The sequence below is a fragment of the Sinohyriopsis cumingii genome, unplaced genomic scaffold (genome assembly GCF_028554795.1).
Source record: "Sinohyriopsis cumingii isolate HCF-2022 unplaced genomic scaffold, ASM2855479v2 utg001517l, whole genome shotgun sequence".
In the NCBI taxonomy this organism is placed as follows: domain Eukaryota; kingdom Metazoa; phylum Mollusca; class Bivalvia; order Unionida; family Unionidae; genus Sinohyriopsis; species Sinohyriopsis cumingii.
Window position 1 is genome coordinate 284,412 of NW_028316009.1, and position 23,216 is coordinate 307,627.

Consider the following 23,216-nt stretch of genomic DNA (forward strand, 5'->3'; position numbering starts at 1 on the left):
TAATTGCAGAGTTTTTAATTTTCGAAAGTTGTTTGGAATATCGAATGATTTCTTCTTTAAGTTTGAGTTTTAGCTCATCCCAATATTCTAGTGTGATGTTATGATATCTTAGTTCTCTCTTAATTAGGTCCGTAATGAGAGTTTTTAATGTGTTATGGTTTAAGTGCGAGTTATTGCATTTCCAGTAACCGGTACCATATGATATTGATGAGTTACATGCTATACTTAAAGTTACTGCATCGTGGTCGGACTGAGCGAAGTTAACGATTGTCGAATTAATGATGAAATTTGCTATGTTTTTAGAAACATACAGTCGATCAAGTCTGCTTGCTAACAGTGGTAATGAGGGGTCTAGTGTGTTTCGATACCATGTGTACAATTTTGCTGAGGGGTTCAGTTTGCGAAATGTGTCAATTAGTTTAAAGTTGGATATAAGCGATTTCAATGTTTGGACGGACTTATCGCTGTAATTGGTTAGATTACCTACTCGGTCAAGGTTGGAGTTAGTGACACAATTGAAATCTCCAGCAAGAATGAGATTATGTTGTCCCGTTAAATATGTGAACAATGAAGTAAAAAATTAACTTTTCTCCGAATCAGGGATGGGGGCATATATATTTATGGCACGATATGGTATATCATTAAATTGAAAGTCAGCACATATTATTCTACCGTCAAAATCCGTTTCATATTTTAAAAAATGTATGTTAGGATTAAAATTAATTATAGCAACTCCAGATGAAAGATTCGAGCCAAAACTCCATATGGCATAATAACATTGCAATTTATCTTGAATTTTTGAAGTAAGGGTTCTTTTCTCCACGTGGGTTTCTTGTAGGAATACAAGGTCGATGTGATGCGAAGATACCAAGTTTCTAATCTCGTATAGTTTTTGATCCGTGTTGGTTCGAAGGCCATTGACATTTAATGTAAGGATATTAATTTTACTCATGGGTTGCTTGTTATTAGTATGGCATGTCCAGAATAGGTTCAAAATCGTTAATGTATGTGGGACTCTAGGTGTATCAAGTGAATCAATCTGAACTCGAGACGGGTAGAGTCCGTTGTATAAGGTAATACTATTGGAAACCAGAAATGACTTGCTGAACGATAACATAATAAGGGAGGATATGTAATTAAGGGATAAAATATGGTTGAAGAAAATAGATAAAAATCTACAAATGTTGTATGTGCTATGAAATAGATAAGGATGATATGAAGGATGTTGTACATTTGAAGAGAATGAAAAATTATGATTAAGTAAAAGAACAAACCTGTAATAGAACGTATAACCAGGGAAAGTCCTGAAATATTTAGTCCGTTATGCTTATTCATTGTCCATTTTACTGTCCTTGTATATGCCCGGTCCATTTGATTATATTCATTGTCCGTGAGCGTTCCGATTTCTTTATTACATAGTTACTGTAGTGTAATCCAAATTAAGAATTTTGCACATCCATACTTGAATCCTCCTCAAGACGAGACTTTTTTGATCTTTTGGACGTGACTACCTGCCACGTGCACGAATCTAGGTCAAACAATTCTCTTTTTTCTTGTGGTCTGGGTTGATTCGAGTCATCTTCATCATTGTCATCCGGTACTGTTGCTTTCTCTTGTGTTTGGGTCGCTACTTCCTCTTCCGCCCCGTGGGAGGCGTCCAAGAGGGTGGGGGTGGTGGGGTGATCAATTGGTTTGCTGTTTGTCGACGCAGGGGCTGCTGGTGTTAAAGGTTCGTGTGTCGTTGCTTGGGTTGATGTGCTTGGTGCAGGTGGTTGTTGGGCAACGTGTCCTTTATTATTCACTGCTGAAGCATAGCTAGCACCTTTCTCTGGGCAGTCTTTTCGGAGGTGCCCCGACTGACGACATCTCAGGCAAAGTGGGGGGCGGCCCTTCATTGTTATAAGCATACCACACATGCCAAGCGACACGATGTGGGGAATATTCCTGCAATCGAATTCTGTGGTCCGGAGTTTCACTATCCTTGTACCGTTTTCAATCATTGTGTCCTTGTTTATAATTGTCTTGTCTCTGGTTATGTCAAGGATCTCCCCATAATCCTTTAGAACTTCCTTGATAACAATATCATTGACAAACAGGGGCAGCCAGTGTATTCTGAGGTCAATTATTAGGTTAGCAATATATTTAATGCCGTCACCGGTCACGCCTTTTGCCTTCTCTTGGGACTTGAGCACAGCATTCCATGGGGCATTTTCCCCTTCTCTATATAAACCTTCGATGTCAGAAATAGTAACACCCGCAGCTTCAAGTTTGCGAAGCGCTTCCTCCCGAGAAATTCGTCCTTCCACTCGTAGTGTACGAAGATACACATCCGAATTCACATACCTTAAGATGTTGATTTCAACACGGCGATACATATTCCAAAGCGGTAAACTTTGAACTTTCACTTCAAAAGAATTCTTTGATCTACTTTGTCTTGGCCGGATATCCTGGGGAAACCGCCTAGCTGATCACGGTACTCCCTGGTCCAGGTAAGTATGATTTCTTGACGTTTACTGACGTTTATCAACTGACATTTGTGTCTGGAGTAGGAAGTGTGCCTCTAAGTAATGAAAATAAATTAAAACGATTCAGGGCCATGGTACTGCTGATGTCTTAGTATTCCGAATAACTTTATAGCTTATGTTTCAACATTACAAAAGTAACTGAAATGTCTTCAAATAGTCCTTTATTTGCAATTTCAGTTTCTTTTACGGTGGATATATGCTATATAGGTTTGCTCGGACGGCAGGGGATAGTTTCGTATATTGGCCCCTGGCAAATTTCTTAACTTGAGGCAACGGTGCGTATTTTTCAGCTATTATAGTTTTTTAATTAAATATATGGATACATTTTTCAATTCCGCGTTTCGGGCTTGTCTTGTTCTTGAAACTGATATCAGCCATTGACCTCCCATAGTTACTTCACAGCAAGTCGACAGTGAAATAGCAATAGTCGTCTAGCAAGAACTATGGTCAATCACATCCAGCTGTTTAGTACACAATGCTTTCCCGAACTGTTACGTAGGGAAAGGGATTGTGTTTGCACTGGCAAGATCGCTTGGTGTCATAAATGAAAAATGCAGGTATAAATTTGAGGTTGCAGTGCATCAACCTCTTTTGCTATGAACCGCTGCAAATCGACTTGTCAGGTCAAAGGAATGCTACTATTTGTTTCCTCTGTTTTATTAAATTTGAAATCTTTGTGCCACTGATTGGCCAGCTACGCTTCGCCGTACTCCGAGTCTAGAAGCTTTGGATTGTTGAAAGTGCTGCTGATACAGAAGTAACTGGTGATGCAGATGATCTCTACAATGAGACTTATGATGAAGCTGTCACTGCTTTTGATAAGGACAACAAGCTTGCTGTATTAACGAAGTTGTTCCTGTTATTTGAAGATATTGTTTCTCTCTCTCTCTCTCTCTCTCTCTCTCTCTCTCTCTCTCTCTCTCTCTACTGCAGAGAAGTTCTGTGAAAATAAAACTTGATTTTCGTCGAATCCAGTAAGCATGTTTCCATTTATTTCTCTTTCTTTCTTTCTTTCATTCTTTCTTTCTCTCACAAATATGCTGGATCGCTGTTACTCAAAGATATTTCACACGTTCGTTTGTGAGATGGCTCTTTGAAAGTTGTTTGTTGTAGGGTTTAATGCCATTTTTCGGCACAAGATAGGCTATGCATGGCAGGCAATATAAATGGTGGAGGAAGAACCCGGGAGAAGAAAAATGAACGGAAAGAACTCTCGACCCATGATAAAATACTCGCAAGCTTTCTCAGATAACTACGTGGGCCAAATCCGAAACTCAAACACACGCAGACAGGTGAGATGGCCGCGATCCGTAATGGTGGGCTATTTAGACCACCCGGGGTACCCACCCCTTGAAAGAGCAGTGTAAGAAATAATAACATTATCGATTGGCACGTGCTAATCAGAGACATCCAGACTAATTTTGTCATAAGCTTGAGATTATTGGTTATTTTTAATTGAATTATCAGGGGTTAGCGCGAACGCAGACCCCCACGCTAATAATTAACGACCCCGAGTCACCCACATTTGGGGTGATCGCAGGTTTCAGCCCAACCGAAGTGCAATGGAAAGGCCTCATCCTGGGGAAACCGCCTAGCTGATCACGGTACTCCCTGGTCCAGGTAAGTATGATTTCTTGACGTTTACTGACGTTTATCAACTGACATTTGTGTCTGGAGTAGGAAGTGTGCCTCTAAGTAATGAAAATAAATTAAAACGATTCAGGGCCATGGTACTGCTGATGTCTTAGTATTCCGAATAACTTTATAGCTTATGTTTCAACATTACAAAAGTAACTGAAATGTCTTCAAATAGTCCTTTATTTGCAATTTCAGTTTCTTTTACGGTGGATATATGCTATATAGGTTTGCTCGGACGGCAGGGGATAGTTTCGTATATTGGCCCCTGGCAAATTTCTTAACTTGAGGCAACGGTGCGTATTTTTCAGCTATTATAGTTTTTTAATTAAATATATGGATACATTTTTCAATTCCGCGTTTCGGGCTTGTCTTGTTCTTGAAACTGATATCAGCCATTGACCTCCCATAGTTACTTCACAGCAAGTCGACAGTGAAATAGCAATAGTCGTCTAGCAAGAACTATGGTCAATCACATCTAGCTGTTTAGTACACAATGCTTTCCCGAACTGTTACGTAGGGAAAGGGATTGTGTTTGCACTGGCAAGATCGCTTGGTGTCATAAATGAAAAATGCAGGTATAAATTTGAGGTTGCAGTGCATCAACCTCTTTTGCTATGAACCACTGCAAATCGACTTGTCAGGTCAAAGGAATACTACTATTTGTTTCCTCTGTTTTATTAAATTTGAAATCTTTGTGCCACTGATTGGCCAGCTACGCTTCGCCGTACTCCGAGTCTAGAAGCTTTGGATTGTTGAAAGTGCTGCTGATACAGAAGTAACTGGTGATGCAGATGATCTCTACAATGAGACTTATGATGAAGCTGTCACTGCTTTTGATAAGGACAACAAGCTTGCTGTATTAACGAAGTTGTTCCTGTTATTTGAAGATATTGTTTCTCTCTCTCTCTCTCTCTCTCTCTCTCTCTCTCTCTCTCTCTCTCTCTCTCTCTACTGCAGAGAAGTTCTGTGAAAATAAAACTTGATTTTCGTCGAATCCAGTAAGCATGTTTCCATTTATTTCTCTTTCTTTCTTTCTTTCATTCTTTCTTTCTCTCACAAATATGCTGGATCGCTGTTACTCAAAGATATTTCACACGTTCGTTGTGAGATGGCTCTTTGAAAGTTGTTTGTTGTAGGGTTTAATGCCATTTTTCGGCACAAGATAGGGTATGCATGGCAGGCAATATAAATGGTGGAGGAAGAACCCGGGAGAAGAAAACTGAACGGAAAGAACTCCCGACCCATGATAAAATACTGGCAAGCTTTCTCAGATAACCACATGGGCCAAATCCGAAACTCAAACACACGCAGACAGGTGAGATGGCCGCGATCCGTAATGGTGGGCTATTTAGACCACCCGGGGTACCCACCCCTTGAAAGAGCAGTGTAAGAAATAATAACATTATCGATTGGCACGTGCTAATCAGAGACATCCAGACTAATTTTGTCATAAGCTTGAGATTATTGGTTATTTTTAATTGAATTATCAGGGGTTAGCGCGAACGCAGACCCTCACACTAATAAATAACGACCCCGAGTCACCCACATTTGGGGTGATCGCAGGTTTCAGCCCAACCGAAGTGCAATGGAAAGGCCTCATCCTGGGGAAACCTTTTTTTATTTTTCATAAAATCTTCATTCAATATTTACATGTTAAAATGTACAAGCGAAAACGACACTCCCATCTTCACCCCATACACGCCTTAGCACACAAACTCATAAATACACGTAGATGTGCAAACTCACTGTCCATCCATGCTCTTGTATACACACAAATGTACATATATTGTAAAGCGCATAGCTCACAAGCGACAAAGTTATACATAATATTATTGTATGCAATTTCTATTGTAAATTTGTAACATCTAGTTTGCGAAACGTATAATAATCTCATACAGAAGTTTAAATATTGCAAATTATAAAATTCTAATATTAGAGAAACTGTATTCTTGAAAATGCAAAGTGTCTTTAAGGTGATGCAAGTACTATGCCTCATGTAAATTTGATAGACCAGTGAAGTGCTGTAAAAGTTCGTGCAATACAACAGAGAATGTTAGCACGTGCTGCTTGAGATATTCTTAAATTAACGTGTAGGCCGGCAGACGTGGATTAAAACATGGTGACTGTGTAGTGAGAGCTAAGGAGAAATCGTAAAATTATATATAATTGGATTTATCCAAAAGGGAAGGAATGTAGTATTATTCTAGACTTATGTCTATTACTAATTCAAAATTGAAGAGAGAACAGAATAATCCAGCTAAACACCATTTATCTATAAAATGAACCAAGTTAAGCCTGGAAAAGTCAGTTCTGATTCTGCATTTTAATCGGGAGAGAAAGAAGGATAACAAGGTGTTACTGGTTACCACTTCTTTATAATAATATGCTCGTATACGTTTAATCCATATAGCATATTTATATTCAGCGCATAATAAAAGGCACAAGTCCTCGAATTCAGGTTCCGGGAACGAGGCCCCATTCGGGATAAGACCGAATTTAAGGAAAGTATAAAAGGTATTGAAGGAGTTTCTGGAAAGTTTTTTTAACCATTTGATAATGAGCTGTTGTAAGGGGAGTATTAATTTGCATTCGAAAAATAAATGATCAGTCGTTTCAATGTCACCGCAAGAAGCGCATAACTTAGATTTGGAAATCTTCTTTAAGAACATGTTGTAGTTAACGGGCAAAATATCATGTATTGTTTTAAAACACACATCTCTAGTGATGGGGTCTAAAAATTTATTATGCAAATTTTTCCAAATGTTGCCGAAATTTAAATCGTATAATTTGGTTATTTTAGGTTCAAGAACATAGCTTTGTAATTGTCGTTGGTAGAAATATTTTGTGGGGACTAGACCAAATTTGAGACTAGGATTATTTTCATAAAATGTTTTGAAAATGGTCATGCACTTTTGATAGAATTTAGGAACATATAGCGTATGAGTAAATGTATTAAGCGCCAAATTAGGGTTGAAAGACCTTAGTTGTAAACCGATCCAATACCTTGCAAAATCTTTCCATTTGGCTGAATATTCATCGTCGAGTAATTTTTGTATATGCTGTATACGTATTGCTTGGATTTTACATTTCAAATGGGTGATGTTTAAACCTCCGTCGTAAAGGGGATTGATGCCTTAAGAGGGCCTCAAGGGAGAATAGTCCTTGACTAATGAGTCACCCTCTATAAATAAAGCATTATTATTATTATTATTATTATTATGCATACAGCTCTAGCGAGATGTTCGAATTTAGAATTCCACAAAAGTGTGAAGATATTCCTATTTATTAAAATTTCATAATGTTTAGGTAGATCAGTCACGGTTGCAGTATACCAAATTTTGCTATAAGCTAAAAGATTAATAACATGGGACTTAGAAATGAGAGGTAAATTTCTACGTTTCCATAGTAATAGTGTATTCGTAAGTTTAGTAACATTTTTGTTCCAGTGATCATCATGACTTAAATCGTTGCCAAAATGAAACCCTACAATTTTTTGTTTGTCGATCCAGGAAATGCCAAAGGGGTGATCACTGCGGTTCCGCCATTTACCCATGAACATACCGTTTGATTTGCTATAATTTACCTTAGCACCGGAAGCGCGATCGTACATGCGAGACCAAAATAAATACCGTTCGATCGATTTGTCCGTGCAACAGAAGCCTGTACTATCGTCCGCGAAAAGGGAGATCTTACAGGCTTCTCTTGCACCTGGCACCTTAACACCTATAATTTCTGGGTCGTTTCGAATTTTGATTGCAAAAGGCTCGTACACTATTACATATAAAAGGGGGGAAAGACTGCAACCTTGACGGACTCCTCTTGAGATTAAAAAGGGGTCCGAAATAAAATTATTGACTATAACTGATGAACTAATATCAGTGTAGAAAATTGAAATCCATTTAATAAAGTCAGGATCAAACCCGAAAGATTCTAATGTTTTTAACATAAATTGATAATTTACCCTATCAAATGCCTTTTCTTGATCTAAGGAAATAAATGCACATGATAATTCTTTTTGTTCGATGTAGTCACAGATGTTTCGTATAAGGTGACCATTATCAAAAATAGATCGACCTTTAACTCCACATGTTTGATCCATGTGTATTATTTTGGACATGACATTTCCAAGTCGATTAGCAATAACTTTGGATAGAATTTTATAGTCTAAATTTAATAGGGAGATAGGTCTCCAATTTTTCATATTATTTGAATTTTCAGGATCCTTACATAATAACGTAATATAAGACAGTTTTTGTGAATCAGACAGAGTGTTTGATTCAAAGATCAAATTATATAAACGGACTAATGTGTCGCCTAAACATTCAAAAAAGTGACATAAAACTCTTTTGTGAGACCATCGGGTCCAGGTGATTTATTTGGCTCCATCATATTTAAAGATTTCCAAATTTCTACTTTAGTAATTGGTCCGGTAAGGAATTGGTTATCTTCAGCCTTTAACTGAGGTAACCCAGTTAGAAATTCTTTAAATAATTCTTCACCAATCAATTCTGTGGTAAAAAGATTTGAATAAAACTTTTTAAAACAGTTTAAGATATCAACACTTGAGTTATGAGTCACATTATTATACTCAATTTCAGTGATAGTTTTCTGGGAACCCTTTTTATTTTCTAATTGAAAAAAGAATTGGCTCGGTCTTTCGTTATTATCTAAAATTTTCGCTTTGCTCCTAATGACTGATCCTATATATTTTTCATTTTGTAATTCCTTGATAGACATTCGGAGTTCTTGTATTTGAAAGAGAAGTTCTTCATTATTGGTTAAATCATATTTCTGTCTTAGATATTGGTAGTCTTTCTTCAATGATTTAATTGCAGAGTTTTTAATTTTCGAAAGTTGTTTGGAATATCGAATGATTTCTTCTTTAAGTTTGAGTTTTAGCTCATCCCAATATTCTAGTGTGATGTTATGATATCTTAGTTCTCTCTTAATTAGGTCCGTAATGAGAGTTTTTAATGTGTTATGGTTTAAGTGCGAGTTATTGCATTTCCAGTAACCGGTACCATATGATATTGATGAGTTACATGCTATACTTAAAGTTACTGCATCGTGGTCGGACTGAGCGAAGTTAACGATTGTCGAATTAATGATGAAATTTGCTATGTTTTTAGAAACATACAGTCGATCAAGTCTGCTTGCTAACAGTGGTAATGAGGGGTCTAGTGTGTTTCGATACCATGTGTACAATTTTGCCGAGGGGTTCAGTTTGCGAAATGTGTCAATTAGTTTAAAGTTGGATATAAGCGATTTCAATGTTTGGACGGACTTATCGCTGTAATTGGTTAGATTACCTACTCGGTCAAGGTTGGAGTTAGTGACACAATTGAAATCTCCAGCAAGAATGAGATTATGTTGTCCCGTTAAATATGTGAACAATGAAGTAAAAAATTAACTTTTCTCCGAATCAGGGATGGGGGCATATATATTTATGGCACGATATGGTATATCATTAAATTGAAAGTCAGCACATATTATTCTACCGTCAAAATCCGTTTCATATTTTAAAAAATGTATGTTAGGATTAAAATTAATTACAGCAACTCCAGATGAAAGATTCGAGCCAAAACTCCATATGGCATAATAACATTGCAATTTATCTTGAATTTTTGAAGTAAGGGTTCTTTTCTCCACGTGGGTTTCTTGTAGGAATACAAGGTCGATGTGATGCGAAGATACCAAGTTTCTAATCTCGTATAGTTTTTGATCCGTGTTGGTTCGAAGGCCATTGACATTTAATGTAAGGATATTAATTTTACTCATGGGTTGCTTGTTATTAGTATGGCATGTCCAGAATAGGTTCAAAATCGTTAATGTATGTGGGACTCTAGGTGTATCAAGTGAATCAATCTGAACTCGAGACGGGTAGAGTCCGTTGTATAAGGTAATACTATTGGAAACCAGAAATGACTTGCTGAACGATAACATAATAAGGGAGGATATGTAATTAAGGGATAAAATATGGTTGAAGAAAATAGATAAAAATCTACAAATGTTGTATGTGCTATGAAATAGATAAGGATGATATGAAGGATGTTGTACATTTGAAGAGAATGAAAAATTATGATTAAGTAAAAGAACAAACCTGTAATAGAACGTATAACCAGGGAAAGTCCTGAAATATTTAGTCCGTTATGCTTATTCATTGTCCATTTTACTGTCCTTGTATATGCCCGGTCCATTTGATTATATTCATTGTCCGTGAGCGTTCCGATTTCTTTATTACATAGTTACTGTAGTGTAATCCAAATTAAGAATTTTGCACATCCATACTTGAATCCTCCTCAAGACGAGACTTTTTTGATCTTTTGGACGTGACTACCTGCCACGTGCACGAATCTAGGTCAAACAATTCTCTTTTTCCTTGTGGTCTGGGTTGATTCGAGTCATCTTCATCATTGTCATCCGGTACTGTTGCTTTCTCTTGTGTTTGGGTCGCTACTTCCTCTTCCGCCCCGTGGGAGGCGTCCAAGAGGGTGGGGGTGGTGTGGTGATCAATTGGTTTGCTGTTTGTCGACGCAGGGGCTGCTGGTGTTAAAGGTTCGTGTGTCGTTGCTTGGGTTGATGTGCTTGGTGCAGGTGGTTGTTGGGCAACGTGTCCTTTATTATTCACTGCTGAAGCATAGCTAGCACCTTTCTCTGGGCAGTCTTTTCGGAGGTGCCCCGACTGACGACATCTCAGGCAAAGTGGGGGGCGGCCCTTCATTGTTATAAGCATACCACACATGCCAAGCGACACGATGTGGGGAATATTCCTGCAATCGAATTCTGTGGTCCGGAGTTTCACTATCCTTGTACCGTTTTCAATCATTGTGTCCTTGTTTATAATTGTCTTGTCTCTGGTTATGTCAAGGATCTCCCCATAATCCTTTAGAACTTCCTTGATAACAATATCATTGACAAACAGGGGCAGCCAGTGTATTCTGAGGTCAATTATTAGGTTAGCAATATATTTAATGCCGTCACCGGTCACGCCTTTTGCCTTCTCTTGGGACTTGAGCACAGCATTCCATGGGGCATTTTCCCCTTCTCTATATAAACCTTCGATGTCAGAAATAGTAACACCCGCAGCTTCAAGTTTGCGAAGCGCTTCCTCCCGAGAAATTCGTCCTTCCACTCGTAGTGTACGAAGATACACATCCGAATTCACATACCTTAAGATGTTGATTTCAACACGGCGATACATATTCCAAAGCGGTAAACTTTGAACTTTCACTTCAAAAGAATTCTTTGATCTACTTTGTCTTGGCCGGATATCCTGGGGAAACCGCCTAGCTGATCACGGTACTCCCTGGTCCAGGTAAGTATGATTTCTTGACGTTTACTGACGTTTATCAACTGACATTTGTGTCTGGAGTAGGAAGTGTGCCTCTAAGTAATGAAAATAAATTAAAACGATTCAGGGCCATGGTACTGCTGATGTCTTAGTATTCCGAATAACTTTATAGCTTATGTTTCAACATTACAAAAGTAACTGAAATGTCTTCAAATAGTCCTTTATTTGCAATTTCAGTTTCTTTTACGGTGGATATATGCTATATAGGTTTGCTCGGACGGCAGGGGATAGTTTCGTATATTGGCCCCTGGCAAATTTCTTAACTTGAGGCAACGGTGCGTATTTTTCAGCTATTATAGTTTTTTAATTAAATATATGGATACATTTTTCAATTCCGCGTTTCGGGCTTGTCTTGTTCTTGAAACTGATATCAGCCATTGACCTCCCATAGTTACTTCACAGCAAGTCGACAGTGAAATAGCAATAGTCGTCTAGCAAGAACTATGGTCAATCACATCCAGCTGTTTAGTACACAATGCTTTCCCGAACTGTTACGTAGGGAAAGGGATTGTGTTTGCACTGGCAAGATCGCTTGGTGTCATAAATGAAAAATGCAGGTATAAATTTGAGGTTGCAGTGCATCAACCTCTTTTGCTATGAACCGCTGCAAATCGACTTGTCAGGTCAAAGGAATACTACTATTTGTTTCCTCTGTTTTATTAAATTTGAAATCTTTGTGCCACTGATTGGCCAGCTACGCTTCGCCGTACTCCGAGTCTAGAAGCTTTGGATTGTTGAAAGTGCTGCTGATACAGAAGTAACTGGTGATGCAGATGATCTCTACAATGAGACTTATGATGAAGCTGTCACTGCTTTTGCTAAGGACAACAAGCTTGCTGTATTAACGAAGTTGTTCCTGTTATTTGAAGATATTGTTTCTCTCTCTCTCTCTCTCTCTCTCTCTCTCTACTGCAGAGAAGTTCTGTGAAAATAAAACTTGACTTTCGTCGAATCCAGTAAGCATGTTTCCATTTATTTCTCTTTCTTTCTTTCTTTCATTCTTTCTTTCTCTCACAAATATGCTGGATCGCTGTTACTCAAAGATATTTCACACGTTCGTTTGTGAGATGGCTCTTTGAAAGTTGCTTGTTGTAGGGGTTAATGCCATTTTTCGGCACAAGATAGGCTATGCATGGCAGGCAATAAAAATGGTGGAGGAAGAACCCGGGAGAAGAAAAATGAACGGAAAGAACTCTCGACCCATGATAAAATACTCGCAAGCTTTCTCAGATAACTGCATGGGCCAAATCCGAAACTCAAACACACGCAGACAGGTGAGATGGCCGCGATCCGTAATGGTGGGCTATTTAGACCACCCGGGGTACCCACCCCTTGAAAGAGCAGTGTAAGAAATAATAACATTATCGATTGGCACGTGCTAATCAGAGACATCCAGACTAATTTTGTCATAAGCTTGAGATTATTGGTTATTTTTAATTGAATTATCAGGGGTTAGCGCGAACGCAGACCCCCACACTAATAAATAACGACCCCGAGTCACCCACATTTGGGGTGATCGCAGGTTTCAGCCCAACCGAAGTGCAATGGAAAGGCCTCATCCTGGGGAAACCGCCTAGCTGATCACGGTACTCCCTGGTCCAGGTAAGTATGATTTCTTGACGTTTACTGACGTTTATCAACTGACATTTGTGTCTGGAGTAGGAAGTGTGCCTCTAAGTAATGAAAATAAATTAAAACGATTCAGGGCCATGGTACTGCTGATGTCTTAGTATTCCGAATAACTTTATAGCTTATGTTTCAACATTACAAAAGTAACTGAAATGTCTTCAAATAGTCCTTTATTTGCAATTTCAGTTTCTTTTACGGTGGATATATGCTATATAGGTTTGCTCGGACGGCAGGGGATAGTTTCGTATATTGGCCCCTGGCAAATTTCTTAACTTGAGGCAACGGTGCGTATTTTTCAGCTATTATAGTTTTTTAATTAAATATATGGATACATTTTTCAATTCCGCGTTTCGGGCTTGTCTTGTTCTTGAAACTGATATCAGCCATTGACCTCCCATAGTTACTTCACAGCAAGTCGACAGTGAAATAGCAATAGTCGTCTAGCAAGAACTATGGTCAATCACATCTATTTGTTTAGTACACAATGCTTTCCCGAACTGTTACGTAGGGAAAGGGATTGTGTTTGCACTGGCAAGATCGCTTGGTGTTATAAATGAAAAATACAGGTATAAATTTGAGGTTGCAGTGCATCAACCTCTTTTGCTATGAACCACTGCAAATCGACTTGTCAGGTCAAAGGAATACTACTATTTGTTTCCTCTGTTTTATTAAATTTGAAATCTTTGTGCCACTGATTGGCCAGCTACGCTTCGCCGTACTCCGAGTCTAGAAGCTTTGGATTGTTGAAAGTGCTGCTGATACAGAAGTAACTGGTGATGCAGATGATCTCTACAATGAGACTTATGATGAAGCTGTCACTGCTTTTGATAAGGACAACAAGCTTGCTGTATTAACGAAGTTGTTCCTGTTATTTGAAGATATTGTTTCTCTCTCTCTCTCTCTCTCTCTCTCTCTCTCTCTCTACTGCAGAGAAGTTCTGTGAAAATAAAACTTGATTTTCGTCGAATCCAGTAAGCATGTTTCCATTTATTTCTCTTTCTTTCTTTCTTTCATTCTTTCTTTCTCTCACAAATATGCTGGATCGCTGTTACTCAAAGATATTTCACACGTTCGTTGTGAGATGGCTCTTTGAAAGTTGTTTGTTGTAGGGTTTAATGCCATTTTTCGGCACAAGATAGGCTATGCATGGCAGGCAATATAAATGGTGGAGGAAGAACCCGGGAGAAGAAAACTGAACGGAAAGAACTCCCGACCCATGATAAAATACTGGCAAGCTTTCTCAGATAACCACATGGGCCAAATCCGAAACTCAAACACACGCAGACAGGTGAGATGGCCGCGATCCGTAATGGTGGGCTATTTAGACCACCCGGGGTACCCACCCCTTGAAAGAGCAGTGTAAGAAATAATAACATTATCGATTGGCACGTGCTAATCAGAGACATCCAGACTAATTTTGTCATAAGCTTGAGATTATTGGTTATTTTTAATTGAATTATCAGGGGTTAGCGCGAACGCAGACCCTCACACTAATAAATAACGACCCCGAGTCACCCACATTTGGGGTGATCGCAGGTTTCAGCCCAACCGAAGTGCAATGGAAAGGCCTCATCCTGGGGAAACCTTTTTTTATTTTTCATAAAATCTTCATTCAATATTTACATGTTAAAATGTACAAGCGAAAACGACACTCCCATCTTCACCCCATACACGCCTTAGCACACAAACTCATAAATACACGTAGATGTGCAAACTCACTGTCCATCCATGCTCTTGTATACACACAAATGTACATATATTGTAAAGCGCATAGCTCACAAGCGACAAAGTTATACATAATATTATTGTATGCAATTTCTATTGTAAATTTGTAACATCTAGTTTGCGAAACGTATAATAATCTCATACAGAAGTTTAAATATTGCAAATTATAAAATTCTAATATTAGAGAAACTGTATTCTTGAAAATGCAAAGTGTCTTTAAGGTGATGCAAGTACTATGCCTCATGTAAATTTGATAGACCAGTGAAGTGCTGTAAAAGTTCGTGCAATAAAACAGAGAATGTTAGCACGTGCTGCTTGAGATATTCTTAAATTAACGTGTAGGCCGGCAGACGTGGATTAAAACATGGTGACTGTGTAGTGAGAGCTAAGGAGAAATCGTAAAATTATATATAATTGGATTTATCCAAAAGGGAAGGAATGTAGTATTATTCTAGACTTATGTCTATTACTAATTCAAAATTGAAGAGAGAACAGAATAATCCAGCTAAACACCATTTATCTATAAAATGAACCAAGTTAAGCCTGGAAAAGTCAGTTCTGATTCTGCATTTTAATCGGGAGAGAAAGAAGGATAACAAGGTGTTACTGGTTACCACTTCTTTATAATAATATGCTCGTATACGTTTAATCCATATAGCATATTTATATTCAGCGCATAATAAAAGGCACAAGTCCTCGAATTCAGGTTCCGGGAACGAGGCCCCATTCGGGATAAGACCGAATTTAAGGAAAGTATAAAAGGTATTGAAGGAGTTTCTGGAAAGTTTTTTTAACCATTTGATAATGAGCTGTTGTAAGGGGAGTATTAATTTGCATTCGAAAAATAAATGATCAGTCGTTTCAATGTCACCGCAAGAAGCGCATAACTTAGATTTGGAAATCTTCTTTAAGAACATGTTGTAGTTAACGGGCAAAATATCATGTATTGTTTTAAAACACACATCTCTAGTGATGGGGTCTAAAAATTTATTATGCAAATTTTTCCAAATGTTGCCGAAATTTAAATCGTATAATTTGGTTATTTTAGGTTCAAGAACATAGCTTTGTAATTGTCGTTGGTAGAAATATTTTGTGGGGACTAGACCAAATTTGAGACTAGGATTATTTTCATAAAATGTTTTGAAAATGGTCATGCACTTTTGATAGAATTTAGGAACATATAGCGTATGAGTAAATGTATTAAGCGCCAAATTAGGGTTGAAAGACCTTAGTTGTAAACCGATCCAATACCTTGCAAAATCTTTCCATTTGGCTGAATATTCATCGTCGAGTAATTTTTGTATATGCTGTATACGTATTGCTTGGATTTTACATTTCAAATGGGTGATGTTTAAACCTCCGTCGTAAAGGGGATTGATGCCTTAAGAGGGCCTCAAGGGAGAATAGTCCTTGACTAATGAGTCACCCTCTATAAATAAAGCATTATTATTATTATTATTATTATTATGCATACAGCTCTAGCGAGATGTTCGAATTTAGAATTCCACAAAAGTGTGAAGATATTCCTATTTATTAAAATTTCATAATGTTTAGGTAGATCAGTCACGGTTGCAGTATACCAAATTTTGCTATAAGCTAAAAGATTAATAACATGGGACTTAGAAATGAGAGGTAAATTTCTACGTTTCCATAGTAATAGTGTATTCGTAAGTTTAGTAACATTTTTGTTCCAGTGATCATCATGACTTAAATCGTTGCCAAAATGAAACCCTACAATTTTTTGTTTGTCGATCCAGGAAATGCCAAAGGGGTGATCACTGCGGTTCCGCCATTTACCCATGAACATACCGTTTGATTTGCTATAATTTACCTTAGCACCGGAAGCGCGATCGTACATGCGAGACCAAAATAAATACCGTTCGATCGATTTGTCCGTGCAACAGAAGCCTGTACTATCGTCCGCGAAAAGGGAGATCTTACAGGCTTCTCTTGCACCTGGCACCTTAACACCTATAATTTCTGGGTCGTTTCGAATTTTGATTGCAAAAGGCTCGTACACTATTACATATAAAAGGGGGGAAAGACTGCAACCTTGACGGACTCCTCTTGAGATTAAAAAGGGGTCCGAAATAAAATTATTGACTATAACTGATGAACTAATATCAGTGTAGAAAATTGAAATCCATTTAATAAAGTCAGGATGAAACCCGAAAGATTCTAATGTTTTTAACATAAATTGATAATTTACCCTATCAAATGCCTTTTCTTGATCTAAGGAAATAAATGCACATGATAATTCTTTTTGTTCGATGTAGTCACAGATGTTTCGTATAAGGTGACCATTATCAAAAATAGATCGACCTTTAACTCCACATGTTTGATCCATGTGTATTATTTTGGACATGACATTTCCAAGTCGATTAGCAATAACTTTGGATAGAATTTTATAGTCTAAATTTAATAGGGAGATAGGTCTCCAATTTTTCATATTATTTGAATTTTCAGGATCCTTACATAATAACGTAATATAAGACAGTTTTTGTGAATCAGACAGAGTGTTTGATTCAAAGATCAAATTATATAAACGGACTAATGTGTCGCCTAAACATTCAAAAAAGTGACATAAAACTCTTTTGTGAGACCATCGGGTCCAGGTGATTTATTTGGCTCCATCATATTTAAAGATTTCCAAATTTCTACTTTAGTAATTGGTCCGGTAAGGAATTGGTTATCTTCAGCCTTTAACTGAGGTAACCCAGTTAGAAATTCTTTAAATAATTCTTCATCAATCAATTCTGTGGTAAAAAGATTTGAATAAAACTTTTTAAAACAGTTTAAGATATCAACACTTGAGTTATGAGTCACATTATTATACTCAATTTCAGTGATAGTTTTCTGGGAACCCTTTTTATTTTCTAATTGAAAAAAGAATTGGCTCGGTCTTTCGTTATTATCTAAAATTTTCGCTTTGCTCCTAATGACTGATCCTATATATTTTTCATTTTGTAATTCCTTGATAGACATTCGGAGTTCTTGTATTTGAAAGAGAAGTTCTTCATTATTGGTTAAATCATATTTCTGTCTTAGATATTGGTAGTCTTTCTTCAATGATTTAATTGCAGAGTTTTTAATTTTCGAAAGTTGTTTGGAATATCGAATGATTTCTTCTTTAAGTTTGAGTTTTAGCTCATCCCAATATTCTAGTGTGATGTTATGATATCTTAGTTCTCTCTTAATTAGGTCCGTAATGAGAGTTTTTAATGTGTTATGGTTTAAGTGCGAGTTATTGCATTTCCAGTAACCGGTACCATATGATATTGATGAGTTACATGCTATACTTAAAGTTACTGCATCGTGGTCGGACTGAGCGAAGTTAACGATTGTCGAATTAATGATGAAATTTGCTATGTTTTTAGAAACATACAGTCGATCAAGTCTGCTTGCTAACAGTGGTAATGAGGGGTCTAGTGTGTTTCGATACCATGTGTACAATTTTGCTGAGGGGTTCAGTTTGCGAAATGTGTCAATTAGTTTAAAGTTGGATATAAGCGATTTCAATGTTTGGACGGACTTATCGCTGTAATTGGTTAGATTACCTACTCGGTCAAGGTTGGAGTTAGTGACACAATTGAAATCTCCAGCAAGAATGAGATTATGTTGTCCCGTTAAATATGTGAACAATGAAGTAAAAAATTAACTTTTCTCCGAATCAGGGATGGGGGCATATATATTTATGGCACGATATGGTATATCATTAAATTGAAAGTCAGCACATATTATTCTACCGTCAAAATCCGTTTCATATTTTAAAAAATGTATGTTAGGATTAAAATTAATTACAGCAACTCCAGATGAAAGATTCGAGCCAAAACTCCATATGGCATAATAACATTGCAATTTATCTTGAATTTTTGAAGTAAGGGTTCTTTTCTCCACGTGGGTTTCTTGTAGGAATACAAGGTCGATGTGATGCGAAGATACCAAGTTTCTAATCTCGTATAGTTTTTGATCCGTGTTGGTTCGAAGGCCATTGACATTTAATGTAAGGATATTAATTTTACTCATGGGTTGCTTGTTATTAGTATGGCATGTCCAGAATAGGTTCAAAATCGTTAATGTATGTGGGACTCTAGGTGTATCAAGTGAATCAATCTGAACTCGAGACGGGTAGAGTCCGTTGTATAAGGTAATACTATTGGAAACCAGAAATGACTTGCTGAACGATAACATAATAAGGGAGGATATGTAATTAAGGGATAAAATATGGTTGAAGAAAATAGATAAAAATCTACAAATGTTGTATGTGCTATGAAATAGATAAGGATGATATGAAGGATGTTGTACATTTGAAGAGAATGAAAAATTATGATTAAGTAAAAGAACAAACCTGTAATAGAACGTATAACCAGGGAAAGTCCTGAAATATTTAGTCCGTTATGCTTATTCATTGTCCATTTTACTGTCCTTGTATATGCCCGGTCCATTTGATTATATTCATTGTCCGTGAGCGTTCCGATTTCTTTATTACATAGTTACTGTAGTGTAATCCAAATTAAGAATTTTGCACATCCATACTTGAATCCTCCTCAAGACGAGACTTTTTTGATCTTTTGGACGTGACTACCTGCCACGTGCACGAATCTAGGTCAAACAATTCTCTTTTTCCTTGTGGTCTAGGTTGATTCGAGTCATCTTCATCATTGTCATCCGGTACTGTTGCTTTCTCTTGTGTTTGGGTCGCTACTTCCTCTTCCGCCCCGTGGGAGGCGTCCAAGAGGGTGGGGGTGGTGTGGTGATCAATTGGTTTGCTGTTTGTCGACGCAGGGGCTGCTGGTGTTAAAGGTTCGTGTGTCGTTGCTTGGGTTGATGTGCTTGGTGCAGGTGGTTGTTGGGCAACGTGTCCTTTATTATTCACTGCTGAAGCATAGCTAGCACCTTTCTCTGGGCAGTCTTTTCGGAGGTGCCCCGACTGACGACATCTCAGGCAAAGTGGGGGGCGGCCCTTCATTGTTATAAGCATACCACACATGCCAAGCGACACGATGTGGGGAATATTCCTGCAATCGAATTCTGTGGTCCGGAGTTTCACTATCCTTGTACCGTTTTCAATCATTGTGTCCTTGTTTATAATTGTCTTGTCTCTGGTTATGTCAAGGATCTCCCCATAATCCTTTAGAACTTCCTTGATAACAATATCATTGACAAACAGGGGCAGCCAGTGTATTCTGAGGTCAATTATTAGGTTAGCAATATATTTAATGCCGTCACCGGTCACGCCTTTTGCCTTCTCTTGGGACTTGAGCACAGCATTCCATGGGGCATTTTCCCCTTCTCTATATAAACCTTCGATGTCAGAAATAGTAACACCCGCAGCTTCAAGTTTGCGAAGCGCTTCCTCCCGAGAAATTCGTCCTTCCACTCGTAGTGTACGAAGATACACATCCGAATTCACATACCTTAAGATGTTGATTTCAACACGGCGATACATATTCCAAAGCGGTAAACTTTGAACTTTCACTTCAAAAGAATTCTTTGATCTACTTTGTCTTGGCCGGATATCCTGGGGAAACCGCCTAGCTGATCACGGTACTCCCTGGTCCAGGTAAGTATGATTTCTTGACGTTTACTGACGTTTATCAACTGACATTTGTGTCTGGAGTAGGAAGTGTGCCTCTAAGTAATGAAAATAAATTAAAACGATTCAGGGCCATGGTACTGCTGATGTCTTAGTATTCCGAATAACTTTATAGCTTATGTTTCAACATTACAAAAGTAACTGAAATGTCTTCAAATAGTCCTTTATTTGCAATTTCAGTTTCTTTTACGGTGGATATATGCTATATAGGTTTGCTCGGACGGCAGGGGATAGTTTCGTATATTGGCCCCTGGCAAATTTCTTAACTTGAGGCAACGGTGCGTATTTTTCAGCTATTATAGTTTTTTAATTAAATATATGGATACATTTTTCAATTCCGCGTTTCGGGCTTGTCTTGTTCTTGAAACTGATATCAGCCATTGACCTCCCATAGTTACTTCACAGCAAGTCGACAGTGAAATAGCAATAGTCGTCTAGCAAGAACTATGGTCAATCACATCCAGCTGTTTAGTACACAATGCTTTCCCGAACTGTTACGTAGGGAAAGGGATTGTGTTTGCACTGGCAAGATCGCTTGGTGTCATAAATGAAAAATGCAGGTATAAATTTGAGGTTGCAGTGCATCAACCTCTTTTGCTATGAACCGCTGCAAATCGACTTGTCAGGTCAAAGGAATACTACTATTTGTTTCCTCTGTTTTATTAAATTTGAAATCTTTGTGCCACTGATTGGCCAGCTACGCTTCGCCGTACTCCGAGTCTAGAAGCTTTGGATTGTTGAAAGTGCTGCTGATACAGAAGTAACTGGTGATGCAGATGATCTCTACAATGAGACTTATGATGAAGCTGTCACTGCTTTTGCTAAGGACAACAAGCTTGCTGTATTAACGAAGTTGTTCCTGTTATTTGAAGATATTGTTTCTCTCTCTCTCTCTCTCTCTCTCTCTCTCTCTCTACTGCAGAGAAGTTCTGTGAAAATAAAACTTGATTTTCGTCGAATCCAGTAAGCATGTTTCCATTTATTTCTCTTTCTTTCTTTCTTTCATTCTTTCTTTCTCTCACAAATATGCTGGATCGCTGTTACTCAAAGATATTTCACACGTTCGTTTGTGAGATGGCTCTTTGAAAGTTGTTTGTTGTAGGGTTTAATGCCATTTTTCGGCACAAGATAGGCTATGCATGGCAGGCAATAAAAATGGTGGAGGAAGAACCCGGGAGAAGAAAAATGAACGGAAAGAACTCTCGACCCATGATAAAATACTCGCAAGCTTTCTCAGATAACTAGATGGGCCAAATCCGAAACTCAAACACACGCAGACAGGTGAGATGGCCGCGATCCGTAATGGTGGGCTATTTAGACCACCCGGGGTACCCACCCCTTGAAAGAGCAGTGTAAGAAATAATAACATTATCGATTGGCACGTGCTAATCAGAGACATCCAGACTAATTTTGTCATAAGCTTGAGATTATTGGTTATTTTTAATTGAATTATCAGGGGTTAGCGCGAACGCAGACCCCCACACTAATAAATAACGACCCCGAGTCACCCACATTTGGGGTGATCGCAGGTTTCAGCCCAACCGAAGTGCAATGGAAAGGCCTCATCCTGGGGAAACCGCCTAGCTGATCACGGTACTCCCTGGTCCAGGTAAGTATGATTTCTTGACGTTTACTGACGTTTATCAACTGACATTTGTGTCTGGAGTAGGAAGTGTGCCTCTAAGTAATGAAAATAAATTAAAACGATTCAGGGCCATGGTACTGCTGATGTCTTAGTATTCCGAATAACTTTATAGCTTATGTTTCAACATTACAAAAGTAACTGAAATGTCTTCAAATAGTCCTTTATTTGCAATTTCAGTTTCTTTTACGGTGGATATATGCTATATAGGTTTGCTCGGACGGCAGGGGATAGTTTCGTATATTGGCCCCTGGCAAATTTCTTAACTTGAGGCAACGGTGCGTATTTTTCAGCTATTATAGTTTTTTAATTAAATATATGGATACATTTTTCAATTCCGCGTTTCGGGCTTGTCTTGTTCTTGAAACTGATATCAGCCATTGACCTCCCATAGTTACTTCACAGCAAGTCGACAGTGAAATAGCAATAGTCGTCTAGCAAGAACTATGGTCAATCACATCTATTTGTTTAGTACACAATGCTTTCCCGAACTGTTACGTAGGGAAAGGGATTGTGTTTGCACTGGCAAGATCGCTTGGTGTTATAAATGAAAAATACAGGTATAAATTTGAGGTTGCAGTGCATCAACCTCTTTTGCTATGAACCACTGCAAATCGACTTGTCAGGTCAAAGGAATACTACTATTTGTTTCCTCTGTTTTATTAAATTTGAAATCTTTGTGCCACTGATTGGCCAGCTACGCTTCGCCGTACTCCGAGTCTAGAAGCTTTGGATTGTTGAAAGTGCTGCTGATACAGAAGTAACTGGTGATGCAGATGATCTCTACAATGAGACTTATGATGAAGCTGTCACTGCTTTTGATAAGGACAACAAGCTTGCTGTATTAACGAAGTTGTTCCTGTTATTTGAAGATATTGTTTCTCTCTCTCTCTCTCTCTCTCTCTCTCTCTACTGCAGAGAAGTTCTGTGAAAATAAAACTTGATTTTCGTCGAATCCAGTAAGCATGTTTCCATTTATTTCTCTTTCTTTCTTTCTTTCATTCTTTCTTTCTCTCACAAATATGCTGGATCGCTGTTACTCAAAGATATTTCACACGTTCGTTGTGAGATGGCTCTTTGAAAGTTGTTTGTTGTAGGGTTTAATGCCAT

The 23,216-nt window shown here is 38.1% G+C and overlaps 5 non-coding genes across 5 annotated transcripts; all 5 read right to left on the minus strand.

Moving 5' to 3' along the window:
- Positions 1–3,989: 3,989 nt before the first annotated feature.
- Positions 3,990–4,153, minus strand: LOC149772069 (U1 spliceosomal RNA). Its single transcript, XR_016417930.1, has one exon. It is a non-coding gene; the product is annotated as a U1 spliceosomal RNA (small nuclear RNA).
- A 1,497-nt stretch (positions 4,154–5,650) lies between these two features.
- Positions 5,651–5,815, minus strand: LOC149772070 (U1 spliceosomal RNA). The gene has a single exon (XR_016417994.1). It is a non-coding gene; the product is annotated as a U1 spliceosomal RNA (small nuclear RNA).
- Positions 5,816–12,960: 7,145 nt separating this feature from the next.
- On the minus strand, positions 12,961–13,124 carry LOC149772071 (U1 spliceosomal RNA). The gene has a single exon (XR_016417842.1). It is a non-coding gene; the product is annotated as a U1 spliceosomal RNA (small nuclear RNA).
- A 1,479-nt stretch (positions 13,125–14,603) lies between these two features.
- Positions 14,604–14,768, minus strand: LOC149772072 (U1 spliceosomal RNA). Its single transcript, XR_016417995.1, has one exon. It is a non-coding gene; the product is annotated as a U1 spliceosomal RNA (small nuclear RNA).
- Positions 14,769–21,917: 7,149 nt separating this feature from the next.
- LOC149772073 (U1 spliceosomal RNA) lies at positions 21,918–22,081 on the minus strand. Its single transcript, XR_016417953.1, has one exon. It is a non-coding gene; the product is annotated as a U1 spliceosomal RNA (small nuclear RNA).
- Between the last annotated feature and the right edge of the window lie 1,135 nt (positions 22,082–23,216).